This window comes from Archocentrus centrarchus, chromosome 15, assembly GCF_007364275.1.
Source record: "Archocentrus centrarchus isolate MPI-CPG fArcCen1 chromosome 15, fArcCen1, whole genome shotgun sequence".
NCBI classification, from domain to species: Eukaryota; Metazoa; Chordata; class Actinopteri; order Cichliformes; family Cichlidae; genus Archocentrus; species Archocentrus centrarchus.
Window position 1 is genome coordinate 19,516,110 of NC_044360.1, and position 18,008 is coordinate 19,534,117.

At 38.6% G+C, this 18,008-nt stretch overlaps 1 protein-coding gene across 1 annotated transcript in view; it reads right to left on the reverse strand.

The window, feature by feature from the left end:
* Positions 1-10,822: 10,822 nt before the first annotated feature.
* khdrbs2 (KH domain containing, RNA binding, signal transduction associated 2) overlaps positions 10,823-18,008 on the reverse strand; it is a 68,072-nt gene continuing 60,886 nt past the window's right edge. Inside the window, exons 10-13 of the mRNA XM_030748518.1 lie at positions 16,642-16,694; positions 13,913-14,004; positions 12,741-12,808; positions 10,823-10,848 (exon numbers count right to left, since the gene is read on the reverse strand). The gene's annotated coding sequence lies outside the window, so the exon portion shown is untranslated. The remainder of the gene's footprint in view (positions 10,849-12,740; positions 12,809-13,912; positions 14,005-16,641; positions 16,695-18,008) is intronic.

Genomic DNA, 18,008 nt, shown 5'->3' on the forward strand with positions numbered 1-18,008 from the left:
CAGATATTGAGTCATTACTTCCAAGAAAAGGGGTGAGTGGACTTTTAGTTTGTTCTATCACAGTTGTTGCTCATTATATATTACTGAGTGAAAACCACTTCAGCCAGTCTGCAACGGTGTGCAACATGTTTGTTGGATTGTAACATTCTAAACTTGAATTCAGGTTTTCTTACTATTTCACAGTTTTACTTCAGGGCTGATTGTAGTTTTGAATGCTGAACTGAATGATACTATATTTATTATTTATTCACCTGCCACATTTAGGTGCATTTTTTTAGCACTGCATTGGACTCCCTTTTGCCTCAGAACTGTCTTAATTCTTTATGTCAGAGAGAGGGGGGGGGGGGAGAAAAGTGCTGGAAATCTTTTGTGTGACAAGAAAATCTCCTTCACACACCAAAACAATTAACCTGAACTGTTGATACAAATCAGGATGGCTCAATGCTTTCATATTGTTAACACTGAATTTTGATCCTACCATCTGAATGTTTCAGCAGTAATTGAGACCCATCAGACCAGGCCGGGTTTTCAACAATCTGCTGTTGTTGAATTTTGGTGAGACTGAAAATTGTAGCCTCAGTTTCCTGTTCTTTGCTGACAGGAGAGACACCCGGTGTGGGCTTCTGCTGCTGTAGCCCATCTGCTTCATGATTCAGCATGTTGTGAAATGCTCTTCCACATACCTTTGCTGTAAAGAGTGGTTATTTGAGTTACATTTGCCTTCCTATCAGCTTGTAGCAGTCTGTCCATTCTTGTCTGACCTTTGAGATCAATGGGGCATTTTCATCCAGAGAACTTCTGCTCACTGGATATTTTTTTCTCTTTTTCTGACCATTCTCTGTAAACACTAGAGATGGCTTTGTGAGGAAATCCCAATAGATCAGACCAGTCCGTCTGGCACCACCAACCATGCCACTTCATCAGGCTGTCTTGACCATGTCTGCATGTCTAAATGCGTTTGCTTGCTGCCATGTGATTGGCTGATTAGATGTTTGTGTTAGCCAGCAGTTGAACAGGTGTACCCAACAAACTGTGAGTGTTTAGCCTATTTAAAACATCTTCCTACTGTTTTGAAAACTGAGGATAAATGTCAAACCAATGAAAATGGTGAGTAACCTGATCACAGAGTGCAAATTGATTAAAGTAATTATTTTTATTCAAAGTGGACCTCTTATGCCCCCCCGCCCCAGCTCTGTATTGTTGAACTTTACTAGAATAGCTTTGCATGATTCACAGTTTAAAATAACACAGCCAGAGCTGCTGTGTTCCTGAGATCGTCATACTAAGGATTTACTGTTAAAATTATGTATGTGTAAACATATTCGATTCCTCTGTTCTCCCAATAAACTTAAGTGGTATATTCCAAATATTCAGAGCCCACCTTCCAGTGGTTTTTACTTTCATGGCAGACGAAGGAGGATAGAAACTGTTTCCATTAAAACAAACAACATTGCTTCTATCAACGGCTGTGTCACAGAACCAATCAGAAAAGTTTTTTTAATTTTCAACAAATCCACTTCCCTGTGAGCACTCATACAACCCACTAATAATGGAGACATTTATTAAAGAAACTGTCCCGATTGATTACTTTGTACAGGTGGAGGCGGTGGTTGTACAACCGTATTGCAGTTTGTTGCCAGACCGATAATGGAAATTATATTTAAAGTGGTTTTTTTTAATCACTAAGGACCGTTTCCAACATTTAGAACTTTGATTACATTTCTGTTTGATTTTCATCTTTCAATTAAAGTATTTTTAATCATCCGCTGTGTGAAGTAAAATTCACAGGACTCAGTTTTTGCTTGTCTTCTAAGTACTATCTCAATGTTTGACTTCATAAAAATCAACCAAATTAAAATTCATCCAATACTTTACCTGCTTGTTCCTTATGTTAACTGTTTGGAAATGATTCTCCAAGTCTCTGGAGGAAGTCTTCTCGATGGATGGAACACCATTCTTCCAAAATATATTTCCTCATTTGGTGTTTTGTTGACGGAGAGTGCTGTCCAACACTGTGGCCCACAGTCTCCCATAGGCCTTTTTGAGTGGATGAGGGTGATCGTGAAGGCTATAGCATATGATTCACATCACTCATCAAACCATGACCTCTTGTGCCCTGTGGATGGGGGAATTATCACTCCGGAAGACACCACTAGGACTGAAATGTTTCACCAAAGGATAACGATGCAGTGTGTTTGTGTGTAGAGAGAGAAAGGGATAAATTAATGATCCCAAGCACAGCAGCAACTCCACAACAGAATGACTGAAAAACAACAGAATTAATGTGTTGCAATGGTCCAGTCACAGTCCAGACCTGAACCTGACTGAACTGCTGCGGGGAGAGAGCTGTGCATAAACAAATGCTCGTAAACCTCAATGAACTGAAATAACATTGTAAAGAACAGTGGGCCAAGATTCTTTCACAGTGGTGTGAGAGACTGATAAAGCCACACAGGAAATGACTACTTCAAGTTATGTATGGCTGCTAAAGGTGGTTCTACAAGCTACTGAATCACAGGATGTACTTGCTGCTTCTTCATTTCAGCTTACTTTTAGTTAAATAATAATGACACCGCGTAATATGCCTCATGTTGTTGTTCATCTCAGGTTGCATTTAAATAATTTTAGAACCTGGTAACAACAAGGTATTTTTTTTTATTATGTCCTGATATGTAAAACCTCAGAATTGAAAGAGGTTGAACTTTCTCTTTGCCATGACTGTATGTACTGTTTATGGCTTAAAATATAAAGGTGATTTTTTTTTTTTTGGTCACATTTATAGGTGTTACAGATTAAGTGTCTTTGTCTTTGCACCTGTTGGCATTGTTCCATTGATCTAAATGTAGAGAAACAAGAGTGTCCGTTCCTGTTTCTTGGTGCCGCTGCTCGGTATTGATTGTAACACCAGGTGGAAGCATCAGTTACACTCCCCATCAGCATTTTCTCTCATTCTTGTGAATCCTGGCACTTCTTACACTGTGATACTGGAATCTAAATGATAATTTAAGAAACAATATATTTGTCATCAATATCTTTCCAAAACACAAAGTTAGCCAAGAGACGTGACAAAACTCTTGATTGCAAAACTGGACACAAAACTACCTGCAGCTGTATGTAAATTCATCAGTATTCCCACGGGTGTTGTCTCATTAACCTGACAGATGTGCGAGTCGCTGCTCATGTGATTAACTTCCCTCACAAAAATCTGCGCTCCTTCTAAGCCTTACCTGCAGCCATGCTGTCGCTTCATGTTGGACAAAACCTGTGAAAGTGGTGACTTAGTTGCTATAAACGTCCCCGCTCCCGCATGCGCCTGCAAAAACGTTTTAATCGCTTTGCACTTCTTCACATTGTTCTGGATCAAACAGCGTTGTAAACACTGACCATCTCTTTTAGCCCCAAACACTGTGGAGTTTGCTTAACTGAGCATACATTTACATATTTTTTTTCCCTCTACAGCTATTTTTCCCCTGAGTTATTTGAGCTTTGAAGGCTGAATTTAATGAGATCTTATTGTGCATCCACATTTGACTTGAAAATGACTTCGATCTTTGTGTACAATGCTTTCCTTCATTTTGCTTGGGTGGATGTTCTAGTTGGATTATTATAAACACACGACTGTAGAAATAATCACAACATGAGTTCGAACACCTTTAAATGCCAGAACTCCTTTTGCCATCTTTCAGACTATATCGATAACTTCATGAGTAAAATATGTTATCATCACAGCTGAAGGTAAATTACATTTTATGTATGAAATATAAAAAGACTTTTTGTAAAATAAAAAAAATGGGAATGGCATACATACTGTGAATCTCTGATGATAATTCATCTATAATTGATCTGGATTTAACTTAATACTCAGAAACTCACACTTGAATTTAAATGTCTGTATCGAAGGGCTGCTGTTTCTCCACAGACAAAAAAAAAAGCCTTCTCACTTCTTCTTACTACCAGTTAAGTGGATTCTGTCACACATATTAAAGCCAAATCTGCAGCAGAGTGTGACACATCAAAGGGGGAACGGGAAGCAAACCCCCTTGTTAATGGAGGGAATTGTGGAAGTGGAGACTGCGAGATGTTGAGGGGACATAATGGCACTGACAATCAACCAACCCTAGTGCCTGTCCCTTTCCCTGCAGGGGGATGTTGGTGGAGACAGAGAGCTGGAGCTTGTTGATGCTTCATGAGCTGACACTGAGTTAGCGGTCTGAACAGACAGTAGATAAGAAACTGAAAGATTGGCGATGTGAGGGAAAAAAAAAAAGGAGTTGGGAGCAATCCCCTGGATTGGCTCTTTGACGTTGATAAATTGATGAGCCAGATCTCACAAGTCCAGCAGATTGCCCCCTTGAGATTGAATGATTCAAAAGAATTTTTTTTTTTTGCCCCTTTATTTTCAATGCGGATAACCCTCCTTAAGGGGGTCTTACAGGAAGATGAAAAGGCTGTCAAAATGCATTTTTTCTTAACCAGTCAATTCAAATCTGAGGCCAGCACTAAGATTAAAACCCTACCTGATGTATTCTTTTTTGGAATTTATAAGTTGCCGAAACCATGCTGGTTTAACTGCTTCACTTTCAAGTCATCTCTGTAAACTGTTGTCAGGCACATTTTGCCAGTTGCGACAATAAAGGAATGCTCTTTAATGTTTTCTCAAACATGCTTAGTGATTAAAAAAAAGAAAGATTGCCATAAAGTGAAACCTCTGTTTTTTTTTAATGTATAAATTTGTTTTTGTTCTCTCCAAAGCACGGATTTTATCACTCCGACAACAAACCATCCTTTGGGCCGTTCAAGTTGACACAAATTATTTAATTATTTGAGCAGATTTTTTTTTTATTTATTAAATTACACTTGCAGTTGAACATTTATTAAAAACAATACATCACTTTTGAAATAATCTCAGGGAGAACTGGGAGTGGGGGATACAGCAGCTCACCTCTCTCTCTCACAGCTGCACTAGTTAATCTCCTTCTTGTAGTTCATAGCCTCAGCACCCCTCGGGGAGGTGGGATTTTTTTTTTTTTTTTTCCAGTACTGACATGCATGTTTCATCTTCACAGGGTCTCGAGCAGCACTCACTACAGAGAACCGCAGTTTTCCCAAGCCCCATAATTGTCTGTAGTTTGATGTCTCAGCTGGTCAAGGCCTCACACGTGTGCAGAGTTGAGCCAGCAACTTCAGAGGAAGCCCCAAAAATTCTTCTGAATTACATCAGCGTGACTCTCACAGCATAATGCCAACACCAAACACACACTGACTAATGAGTCATATATTTTAAATATTTTAGATGGAGTTGCCCTCCAGCAATAGAATCTAGCTCATCCTTAGCCTTACACATGAAAATGTGTACATGGCAATCAAATCAGGCAAGAGACCTACAGAACAGAGCTTTCAACGTAACCCATCAAGTGCCCACATTCACATCAAGATGTATTTTCTTGTAAAGGCCTATTAACATTTCCTTCCCATTAACACATCATGGTTGAAAAGTAGGTCTGAGGAGGAAGACTGAGAGAAATGTTCCTTTCAAAATGTCACAGAGGCTCTGTGTGCAGTTCTCGTATAGCTGGATTTTCTTCGATCCTGAAAATGATGTAAAAAACATTCACTGAGACAAAGTGCTAATACTTCCCCTGGGGTTGTCTTACTGATAAGGTGAAGTCGATGCAAGCTGGTAATCGATTTCATCAGCTTGCTGCAGCAACCCTCAGGGCATTTTAGCAAAGAAATGCAACAGTGAAGGAATAATTCAGAAATGCCTGCATTGTGACTTGGGTATGTTGTTACCATTGATGATCATATTAAAAAATAACCTATGGTTAGGTTGAGTCCTAAGTAAGCCTAACTAGTTAATAGACAATTAAATAAAAATATAATACTGATTGAGGCTTATGAGTGTATACATTTGCCTTCAGAGCTGCCTTAATTCTTTGAGGCTTAGATTCAACAATGCGCTTTTGCTCCATATTGACATGAGAGCATCACACACCTGCTGCAGATTTGTCAGCTGCACATCCATGATATGAATCTCCTGTTTCACCACATCCCAAAAGTGCTCTGTTGGATTGAGATCTGGTGACTGTGGAGGTCATTTGAGTACAGTGAACTCACTGTCATGTTCAAGAAGCTAGTCTGAAATGATCTGAGCTTTGTGACATGCTGTATGCTGCGTTATTCCGCTGGAAGCAGCCATCAGAAGATGGACACATTGCGGTGATAAAGAGACAGACAATACTCAGACTGTGGTGTTTAAATGATGCCCAGTTGGTGCTAAGGGACCAAAAGTGTGCACCATTACACTGCCAGCCTGAACAGTTGATACCAGCTAGGATGGGTCCATGCTTCCATCGCATTTACACAAAATTCTGACCCTACCATCTAAATGTCACAGCAGAAATCAAGACTCATCAGACCACTTCAGGAAATGGTTTTTCAATCTTCTGTTGTCCAATTTTGTGAACTGCAGCCTCGGTTTACCGTTATTAGCTGACAGGAGTGTCACCCAGTTTGTTCTTCTGCTGCTGTAGACCATCTGCTTCAAGGTTATGTGTTCAGACATGCTCTTCTGCATTCCTTGGTTGTAATGAATGGTTAATTGAGCTACTGTTGCCTTCCTGGCAGGTTGAAGCAGTCTGACCTCTGAGATCAGTCTGGGGCATTTGATGATTCTGGCTTATAGCTCATGAAAATCAGAAAGCGACTATCTCAAATTTTTAGGCAATTTCCTAAAATCAATCAAAAATAAAGGATTCACAATACAGAAATGTCCAGCTTCTGAAAGAATGTTCACTTAAACACTCAGTACTTGGTTGGGGCTCCTTCATGCCACACCACACTGCATCTGTATGGTGTGGCATGAAGGCAATCAGCTTGTGGCACTGCTGGGATGTTATTAAAGACCACATTGCTTTGATAACGGCCTTCAGCTGGTCTGTATTTTTGGATCTGGTCTTTCTCATCTTCCTCTTGGCAGTACCCCAGTATGACCTAAACCCCATAGTTTCTCTTTGGGGTATAGGTCAGGCAAATTGTTTGCACAGTAATAACATGGTCAACAAACCATTTGGTTGGCAAGTCTTGCTGGAAGAGAATCAGCATCCCCATAAAGCTTGTCAGCAGATGACATGGCAACCCAAAGCATCACAGACTGTGGAAACGTCACACTGGACTTCAGACACACTGAATTCTGTGCCCCTACACTCTTCCTCCACACTTTTTATTTTCAAATGAAGTGCAAAATTTACTTTCATCTAAAAAGAGGAGTTTGGATCACTGAGCAGCAGGCCATTGATGTGACAGTGGTATGTGACCTCAGTGGCTCTTAATGCACCAACACCAGCCTCATTCCACTTTTTGTGAAGCTCTCCCCAGTTTTTGAATGAACTTTTCATGTCAATTGTAAATCATGTACAAAAACTGAACTTTTACACAACATTCTGGTTTATATAGATGCTCTAATTTACAGTAAGTGGGGAGTGATGAATGCTGTACATATGGCTCCTACAGGTGGATGTTTGCTGTAGGGGTGGAGGGGCAGAAATGCAACATAACATGTCAAAGAGATGAGAAACTTTACAGCTTAAAGGGGCAATCACATCGAGGGAGTGCATTTGCTATACAATATGAGGAGAATGAGGACATAACGTCTGTGAATTAATGCTGCTCGTTGACTGCAGAGCTTGCAGGCATTGCTCTATATATGCATATGTGCATATTATAATTTCCTATAGAAAAATTAGAATCAACTTTGTGCCAAGAGCAAATTAAGTTGGATCACTATAAAGGCTAGAGAGAGAGAAATGTATGAATAAATTGTGTTAGTGCAGAAATTGTAATTTATTTTAACAGCCAACTGGTCTTTGTACCCTGAATTTAAACTAGGAGTATTATTTATTGATTTGATAAGTGACATAGCTGATCATCTTTTACCATACTTTCTCCACTCTGGGGACACACTAGTAACAGCATATACATATATATATATACATACATATATGTATATATATGCATATAGGTTCTGAAGTGTGTTTAATATGCATGAACCTACAGTAGCAACATTTACTTCAGAGTGATTATGAGCATGCTCTTATTGCACACACTGAATGTCAGTTCAGATGCACTAAAACTTTTAGCAGTAGTTGAAGCAATCAGTGACTGTCCTTTCCTGAGATGTGGGACATCTAATTTTCCTTGTTTGGCTTTAAAGAGTTCCCTGTGGAAAGCGCTGACTTGTCATGTGCTCTTCATTCAAATACCCAGGGACAAAAAGACTCAAACATGGCCTGAATGGGTACAAGAATCACCTCGCCCTCTGAGCAATAGTTGCTGTTTACTTTTGCCATCAAGATCAAATTGAACAACTGTGTGTTGTTTCCAAAACTGTGAAAGAGAACACAATGTAGGCAAAACAAAAAAAGGCTTCACTGGGGACATCTGTGACTCTGAATCTTGACAGGTACATTACAGTCTTGCCTATTGGAGACATTTATCCAACAGGCACTGTTACCCATGGGTGTACATGCAACACTAAAGAGCTGAAAAAATGGGGGAGGGAAAAAAAAAGACACCTGCTGTGCCTTCATCTTTTTATCTTTTTCTTGAGTAGTCTGTGAGCTAATTGGACTTTTGGGTTTCTATGACTGGAACGAACACCCCCACTTTAAATAAGACTAACTCCAATAAAATCTATACTGTGTATAAAAAGAATATCTAATAGTTATATATTCATGCTATAACAAGCAGCAGTGAATGAGATGGAAAAGAATACAGAGGCTCTGTATAATAAGCAACAGCTGAGGGTTAACCTGGGGCTGATTTTTAGATAAATGGAAAGGAGAAATATCACATATTTACACAAGCTCACAGGGCAGAATCACAGCACTGATTTTTTAATACAGGATGACAGGAAATATCCATCTGCATTAGCACTAAAATTGCAGTAATTCAGACTGGGTGTTACATATAAAGTATGTCTGTTTCTAGTAAAAGGCACAAGATATGAATGACCTGCCATCATTAGAACATGTGGCATACTAAGGCACAACACATCAAATGTGATATTTATAAATATGTATTTGCAATATAAAACTGAAGATGTATTTAGAAGCTTATATCTGCATTATGCATAGAAACACTCTCATTGTGAACAGATTCAGATATCAGTGTTTGTTTTAAGACATTATTCAGTGAGAACCGGTTTATTTTTCCCAGGAAGTGACTCGAGCAAATTCTGACTGGGATCCTAAACTTACTTAGAAAAGTACTGTTTTTTTTTTTTTTTGAGGCAGTTAAAATTATGGTTATTTTATTCCTTTTACAAATGGAACCCTTTATCCTGAAAAACACACATTATGGTGAATTCAACCAGCACTATATTTATGAAGTTGTGGAAGTGGAAAACAGTTCATCACTTCCTCCTTAGTTTATCTATATGCATAGTGCAACAGAACATGCCAAATGTCATCATCTATCTAAAAATATTACAGCACTAATGAACTTGGGGGCAGGATTTAGTGCAAAAAGGAAGCTAAGATCAGATATAGTAGAACACAACTACCCTCTGTCACCTGGATCCTAGGCTGCTGTCACAAGGCAACCACAACCAGGGCTGATTCTGCACTACACTAGTGAGGAGGCCCTTTTAGACTCTGGTGATTATAAACCTTCATTTTCTATTCTGGCTCATCAAACTAGCTGTCTAAACAAAGTGGAGTTTGCTCAGGTACCCGTCCATTGATGGGGGGAGGGGGAGCTGTGTGTTAGAATTATGCACTGTTTTGCATCATTGAACATTTCTGGGTCCTCGCCTAGATCCTGACCCACTTTGGTGTCTTTGTGTTTCCAGTATTTAGATCAAGTGATTCTTTTTTTTTTTAGGAAGATAAATGCTGTGCAGTCTGACTCCGTGGAGTGTATGTCATCGAGCAAATGAATTAAAAAAAAAAAAAATGGCAGAATCGGGGGTGGATATTTTGAAGAAGCAAGTCTTCTATTTGTCTGAGTGGATTCATGAAATCCGTTACCACCCGAAAAGATAACACAAAGATGAACTCCTGCATCAAATTTGACTCGTTGGCCCTGCAAGCTGTTTGACTTGAACACATCGTGAGAAACTGCGGTGTGCTTGGTTTACGAAGCAATCGATATATTGTTTCGTAAATCAAATGTGAACACCCAAATCCAGAAAGAAGACAGTCATGAACATTCATTTGAACTGTAGGAAGCCCGCATTGCTTCTATCAATCTCGGGCGTTAATCACTGTGGACCATATGTAGAGGTGCAGACAGCACCATTCATTATGACTACTACTTTAAAAATGACAAGAGGTGAGCTGTGACTGGCTGCTGAAGTGTGTTGTGGAGGTAGTGACGGGCTGGGCCCGTAAAGTAGCTGTGACACTTGGCCAGAACACCAGCAGTGGGCTCGACTTATTTAATGAACTAACATGTTCATGCTGGCAGCACTAACTGAAGCATTTATTAGAGAGCTGGGGACAGATACAAGGTGCACTCGGGTTGGTAATGACAACAGCCACCGAGTGACAGCACCTTTAGATGAAATAAGGCGCAGTCGTGTTGGGACATTTTTGAAAATATATTTTACTTTTAGAAATTACACCAAAAATGCATTTCACATATCAAAAATAAATGAATGTGCCTTTTCAGCTCCGAACACGGCACGGCTTATCCAGTCTTGTAATTTTTGGTTGGAATGAACATTTTCTAACCTCAGAGATTTTTACAGGTTAAAAAAAAAAAAAGAGTCTGAGAGCTTTAGCACGTATAAAAAGCTTTTATTATCCACCAGGAGTGTGACCTGCTGTCTTCTTAGTGCATAGCAACCTGTAACACAGATACAGCAGAGATAAACAGACTTGTGTACCGCATTCTGAAAAGAAAAAATAAAACAGCAAAGTGAAAAATAATTGCAAAGATTTTACAGGAAGGTGTTTGTGAAATCTTCTTGCTTTCTTGGCAAGAATTAGATGTGAAGATTGAGACCACTCTCTTGCTGCTACACTAGTTATGAAGCCTAGAATAAAAACTGGATATTACCTCGGTCAATCTTGGTAGAAAAGCAGGAGAAAAAAAAAGGTCTTCTAAAACTCACTAGTAGACTGATTTGCTTTCTGAGTCTATATATAAAAGTCACCTGTGTGGTATGACCCCTTCTTATCAGACTCCCAAATAGGGACATCTTCTTTCCCAAAATGTCAAGTGATTCCTTTCCTTCTATGCAACAATGTATGGAGCTATTCATGTGACAAACATGTAATCATGTAGTGTGAGTGGATTCTGATTTGTATGACAGATGACACTTGTGTCCTTGGTGTGTAGCTGTTTGTTTGTCTATGCAGAGAGCCTTTGAGCCCCGAGTCTGACATTTTGGCTGGGTGTGCATCAAATGCAGTGCGGTAATTCGCCTCCATCCACTGGCTGTCTCTTTATGAATCCCCCAGTTATAATCTGTCAACACACGCCTGACATCCACAGTGATGTTTTGTATAGAGACGCAGCTTTTAGCCAGAGACAATCAGCTCGTCCTTGAGATGGATATGGAAGGAGATAGACCTCCTCGCTCTGGCCTAGACCTTTTCAAATAAGCTTTTTATTGTCTTGTTAAAAACAAATAGGTGCAATTACTTGAGAAAATAAGAAAGTGAGCATGAGAGCTGTCAATAAAGAGCGTGAAGCCATCATTTGCTCACACAGCTGCTGACAGAATTAGCGACTAGCCTACAGCATGTTGCATGTCTGAGAATGTCTGTGTCTCTCTCTCACAGCCAGTCTAAACCCATAAGCAGATGGTGTCATTACATGACTGCAGAATGTGTTGGTATAACTTCAAGCTGTGCAAGGACTATTTTCCATCATTTATATTTATACTTATTTTTCTGTCTGATTACCAAGTCAATGACGACACTTGCAGAGTGTGATTTTGTACACTACTTGGGAATGATATTATTTAATTTTACAGAAAATAAACTTATTTTTTCTCTTCTGTTTAGGTCTGTAGAGGAAGTAAATGCAGTGTCATAACAATATGAAGTTGTATCTAATAAAAATGGGACAACAATAGGGACGTCAGTTAACTGATAATATTGTTTCTAATTTGTTTAATCTGCACAAAAACCACACAAATACACAATGATATTAGGCGGTTTTATGCATTAAGACTTTTTCTTGGCCGGACAAAATTCTTAAACTAACAAAAGTATTTCTCAAAAGGTGTAAACACTTCTTCCAGAAACATTTTTCTCTGAAAACGTGCTGTCAAACACCCGCACAGGTCAGCAGGAACCCTCCAAAATGCCAAAACAGTTACTTGATGGACTTATTTTTTCTCACTTAGCAGAGATGCTTTCAGGTAACCTGCATTAAACAGCTTTAGTGCAGTGGGCATTTTACTTGTAGTGTTTTGGCCGTTGTTAACATTGCCAAAAATGACAACACTACTTCTTATGTTCTAAATATCTACACAGGTCAACAAGAACCATAATGAAGGAGTAATGTGAAAACAATTACTTGATTACCTCATCTTTCTTCACAGAAATTTCAGGTAACTTAAGTCAAAGAGTTTTAGTGCAGTGGGATTTAAAATGCATAACTAGTGAGACAGTGAGATTGTCCAAAATGTTTTCTCCAATACCCACAAAATTGGTGAATGATTTTCTAAAGTACCTGAATTTTCTTTGAATTAAACTAACTGATCACAGTTACCAGTACCTCCTTACCTCTTTTTGACTTGTAATCTCTTTCCGTCACACTGCACCATCCTTTCTCTCCGAGTCCAAATTTTTCTCTGCGTACAATATGAAAAAAAAAAGATCTTTACTTTTTCATCAGAAGAGATGAATCTTTACTTCCAAGAGAATCTTTACTAATTTGGCTAATGTGTATTCTACTAGGAGTTCTGAAGCTGCATAAACAATTTTGCCAAAGGTGAAACACTTGGCAAACAATAAAAGAAAAGAAAAAAAAAAAAAAACAGCTGCTGGTTTTTATAGTGCCTGAGGCTGCAGGCCAGGTCTGCTCAATGTACAAGAATCACCATGGATACATGTGTGGACTAATGGCATCTAAAGAGATGCAAAGGCAGCTGCAAAGTCTTTATGAGCTCCATTCTTTGTGCAAAGGGAAAAAAGAACAATGAATAATGACTCATTTAAAAAAAAAAAAAAATCCCTTTTGTAATCTCAATGTGGGAGCAGTTTTATTAGTGGCATTCATTTTAAGAAATGCATCAACATCCATAGCAGGCTTTGGGATTTCGTCTCTTGGCTGGTCTCGAGCTGGCGGCAGGCGTGTTATGAAAATGGATCCGAGAGCGCTTCTGGCAAAAACTGCACGAACATCACGGAGATACACAGAGTTTCCAGCAGCAATGATCACTTCCAACTCATAGGTGCAGATAAACAAGATGGTTAGTTTTAAGAAGAAAAGCTGTACTGGAACAGGAAACTTTATTTGTGGCTCTTTGCAATTCATATTTCACATATAAAAATCTAATTACGGCCATTTAATCTTAATTTATTCTTTGCAGTGATATAACCTCTGCACTTGTTCAAAGAAGAATTGAACAATCACCCATAATCCTTTTAATTACTGCAGTATCACTGAAGTGTTTTCAGTGAACACGCTGTTTTCTGCGGGTTCCTTTAATAAGAAGCACAGTGCTGTGGCTCACTGCTGATCTACTATGTTTGTCTGTGAAAATAACCTTGAAAAATATCCTAACAACGCTACTGATGACGAGCAAATTAATGACATCTTGTGAATACTACATTACGTTGACACAAAAATTCTTTATATATATGTTCCCCAAGTAATCACTTTCATCTCATTGCTAAGGGAAACATTATCTGTCTGTTTTGACACTTTACGAAGAACAACACTGAATACCTACCAAGCCACTTCCCTGGCCAGTGAAGGACCTGAACTTGTTTAATGGCTAAGTACAATCTTCAGGCCTGTGGGAGCTGGTTTCAAAACTTTCTGCTGTGGAGAAAAGTGAACAATGACAAAGGCATGAATATACCAAACAATTATGGCTGGGTCACAATTGCACAGTACATACAAACTTTGTGAAAAATGTCTCTCCAACACGTACTTGCTGTGCAGTTATTTGTGCTAAAACAGCCTGTCTGAAAAGTCTGTGCTCCAGTTTTGATGAGTAAAATTCTGTTATTTTATTTGTATTTCATTTAGCACTAATTATCAGGTATCTGTGCCTGTGCAATGCACCTATACAGTCCATGGACCACCTAGCTGGCTTTAGCTGATAACTCCAGACTCTTGTCTAAATATGATCACAAGTCGATTGAGATGAATCTTCAAAACTGGACTTAAAAAAAGGTTGAACAGACAACAGGTAACATTGTGGTGGCTAATTACATCTTTTATATGGAGGTTCAGCCTCATCTTTATATGGCATTACACTTATATGCTACTTCATTAGTTGCACCTTGCTAGTAACGGGCTCAACATCTTTATGCCTTCAGAACTCACTTAACTCTTAATAGCACAAATTCAAAAAGGTGCCCTTAAACATTCCTTTGGTGCATATTGACATGATAGAGTCACACAGTTTCTGCAGATTTGTCGGCTGCGCACCTGCAATTTGAATCTCTCATTCCACCACATCCTAAAGGTCCTCTATTGGTTTGAGGGAAGTCATTGTCATGCTCATGAAACCAGATTGAGCTTTGTGACATGGCTCGTTATTTTTCTGGAAGCAGCCATCAGAAGATGGGTACACTGTGGTCATAAAGGAATGGACATGGTCAGCAACAATATTCAGGAAGGCTGTTGTGTTTAAATGGTGCTTAGTTGGTACTAAGGGGCCCTAATGTTGCTCACACCAAATTCTGACCCTACCAATTTTGGTGGGTACATGTGAATTGTGGCCTCAGTTTTCTGTTCTTAACTTTCAGAAGCAGCACCCTGTGTGGTCTTCCACTGCTGTGACCCATCTGCTTTGAGGTTCGATATGTGCATTAAGAGATGCCTTTCTGCAAACCTTGGTTGTAATGAGTTCAGTTCTGGGCATTTTAGTCCAGAGATCTGCTGTTTTCTGGGTATTTTCTTTTTTACTGGACCATTCTCTGTAAACCATAGAGATGGTTGTGTGGGAAAATCCCAGTAGCTCAGCGGTTTCTGAAATATTCAGACCAGCAGGTCCGGCACCAACAGCCATACCAGGTTGAAAGTCATTTAAATAATTTTTCTCCACTGAACTTTAGCAAGTCGTCTCAATCATGTTTACATACCCAAATGCATTGGCTTGCTGCCATATGATTGGCTGATTAGATATTTGTGTCAATGAGCGGTTTAACAGGTGTACTTAATAAAGTGGCTGGTGAGCATATTAAAAAAAAGTTAGAGACTAATAGATAGGATGGATGGAGGACTGGATGACATTCATCACAGTATGTGTAACAGTTGTGATGAAGGTCTTAAATACAGTAATGTTATTAATTAGTAAATGTTATAGCTGTAATAAACAGCCTTAGAGGGGAAAAGTCTCCAACACTTCTGTACTAAAATAAACATCTACTGATGCTTCATCTTGACCTGAGATAGCTGTGTGCTTATATCTTGTTATGCATCATATGCACAAGTGTGCCATTAAAATGTTTATGCATTTTTTTTTTTTTTTTTTTTTAGAAAAAAAGTCAATAGAAGTGGAAGAGTTATGAATAAGTCAGTAGGTATCTGTCCATAGGGATTAAGTGGAACTGTATTTGCAGAGTAATAAAACAAAAACTGAAGTGAAAAAAATGCACACAGAGATACAATATGAGCATTAATGAACAGCAGAAAGGAAAGGTGCAATAACTGGTCCAGCTGAGACAAAAGCATACAAGGCTGACAGCACATAGTGTAGCCAATAACAGATACTCTGGTTTCTGCAACTCTGAAACTTCTCTCCTCACTTCTACACCTACAATTAATCTTTACATCTTGCCTGACACAGTGCAAATACTTCACTTCAAGTCAGCCTCATATAGTCACTACTCTGCCATTGTTCTAATTAGATGATTAATTATTTCTAATTATATTGCAGTTTTAGTTAGATTTTGCTTCCTATACCTCTTTTGTTTCCATTATTTTAATTGCATGTCTGTGCTTTATTGTGTTTTTTAATGAGCCGTCAGCCCCATGAAAGCTCTAAGACTTACAGCTGATGTAAATGAGCGTTAACAGTGAATTTATCAGAATGTGCCTTGAGATGGGAATTATATTTCAATCCCTCAAGTGTGACACAGCAAGCCACAAGAAAATATCGCTCTTAATCACAGAAATATAAACAAACATACTGTGGTTTATAATAGCGTGGATAGTTTTGTGATTTAACATTAAAAATGAACACTCGCACATAAGCATAAATGAGTTTTCAGCCTGATTTAATTTGCCACCTAAGATTCAAACTGAGCATTTAGAGTTTCTGCTAAATGGTCAAAAGGAATTCAGTAAGGAAACTTTCCAATCCTCTCCTGATCGCGTCTTATTTAAATGCTACAAATGCTACAAATGCTACAACAAATCATTGCTCATCACTGATCATATTTCAAGAAGGCTGACTCTGCAACTGAGACTGCGACAGTGCGACTGTGTTCCTTTCTCTCCACTCACCTGTAATATTCCTCTCTTCTTTGATCAAAACACACCGCAGTTTATTTCTTTATCTACGGAGAAGAACAAATCAGTGTTATAAAGAATGAACCAATCCTATGCATTGTCAGTAGTTCGTTCATAGACGCACAGGCTGCATGCATGCAATATGTACGCACAACACTTGTTACATTCCATCACTGTGAAAAAAGTAAACCAATTCAAGGTATTATAAAAGTGAAATTTTATTAGAATTAATTTTATATCACTGATGTGGTGTTTAGTTTGCCGAACAATATTTTAGTGTCTTTTTATTAAAATTTATTCTCTCTTTTATAACAGATGAATTCCTGTGGCTCTAGTTAGAGATGGGAAGGGATTTTAATTCAACAGTGCATTTATTTGGGGTTAAAACGGGCAGGTTTACTTTTTTTTAAGTGGAAGTTAGATTAGGATTATCATTAGGGTTACCTGCTTAGTGTTTAGTCTTCCTTTGAGTCCCGCGATCTACACTCTTAATGAGAGTCGGGCTTCAGGTGTACTAATCACAAAAGAGAATTCAAATTGCTAAATGGATCTCAGCTCTGATATTTAAAGAATGGAAAATTACAGTGCAGGTTTCTCAGGTTAAATGACAGAAATGCAGAAAGGCGTTACCAGAGACACTGATGAGTTGCTGAGTGTGTTGTTTTTCCCCCCTCAGCAATAACATACTATCAAAAGGTAAATAGCAACATCCAGATCCTGTATTGCCCACATGCTTTTCGTTACGCTCCAAATGCTGAGCATTTTTAAGGCATTATTGTGATAATATATGAGGACTTCTTACCTCTTTAAACGCCATATCATTCTCAGAGTCAATCAGTATCTGTTTAATGATGTAAAACTTCACAGAATGTATTAAGAAAAGAAATTTATTAGTTTCTTAATAAGAGAGTGATCAGATATTCAAGGATGATTGAGCAGTAACATACGGTATTTTACAAATGATTCATTTGGGACAGGTTGGTGGGTTTTCGTTATGAAACGAGTTAGCTGTTACCTGCAAGCAGATGTTATGTTTTAGAAACAAGAAACTTGGGTTAGTTATTGTGTTAACAAACTGCAGGCTGCTATTTAGAAAGTCTTACACACTGTGTTCGGGGTTTATGCTGTTTTTATTAAATGCTTTATGTACAAATACAGATTACACACAGAACAAAGCACGCATTAGAAATTACACACTGTACATTGCTTTCAACCAAAACTATGCTTTTCCACGATCACGATCTCACACCATTTTGTATCATTTAAAGTCACAACATGGCCTGGGGTAATTTCGCCTGATGTCTCAACATTAAACATTTTTAGAAGATACTTTTAGGTCATTTAGACACTCTGCATTCAGG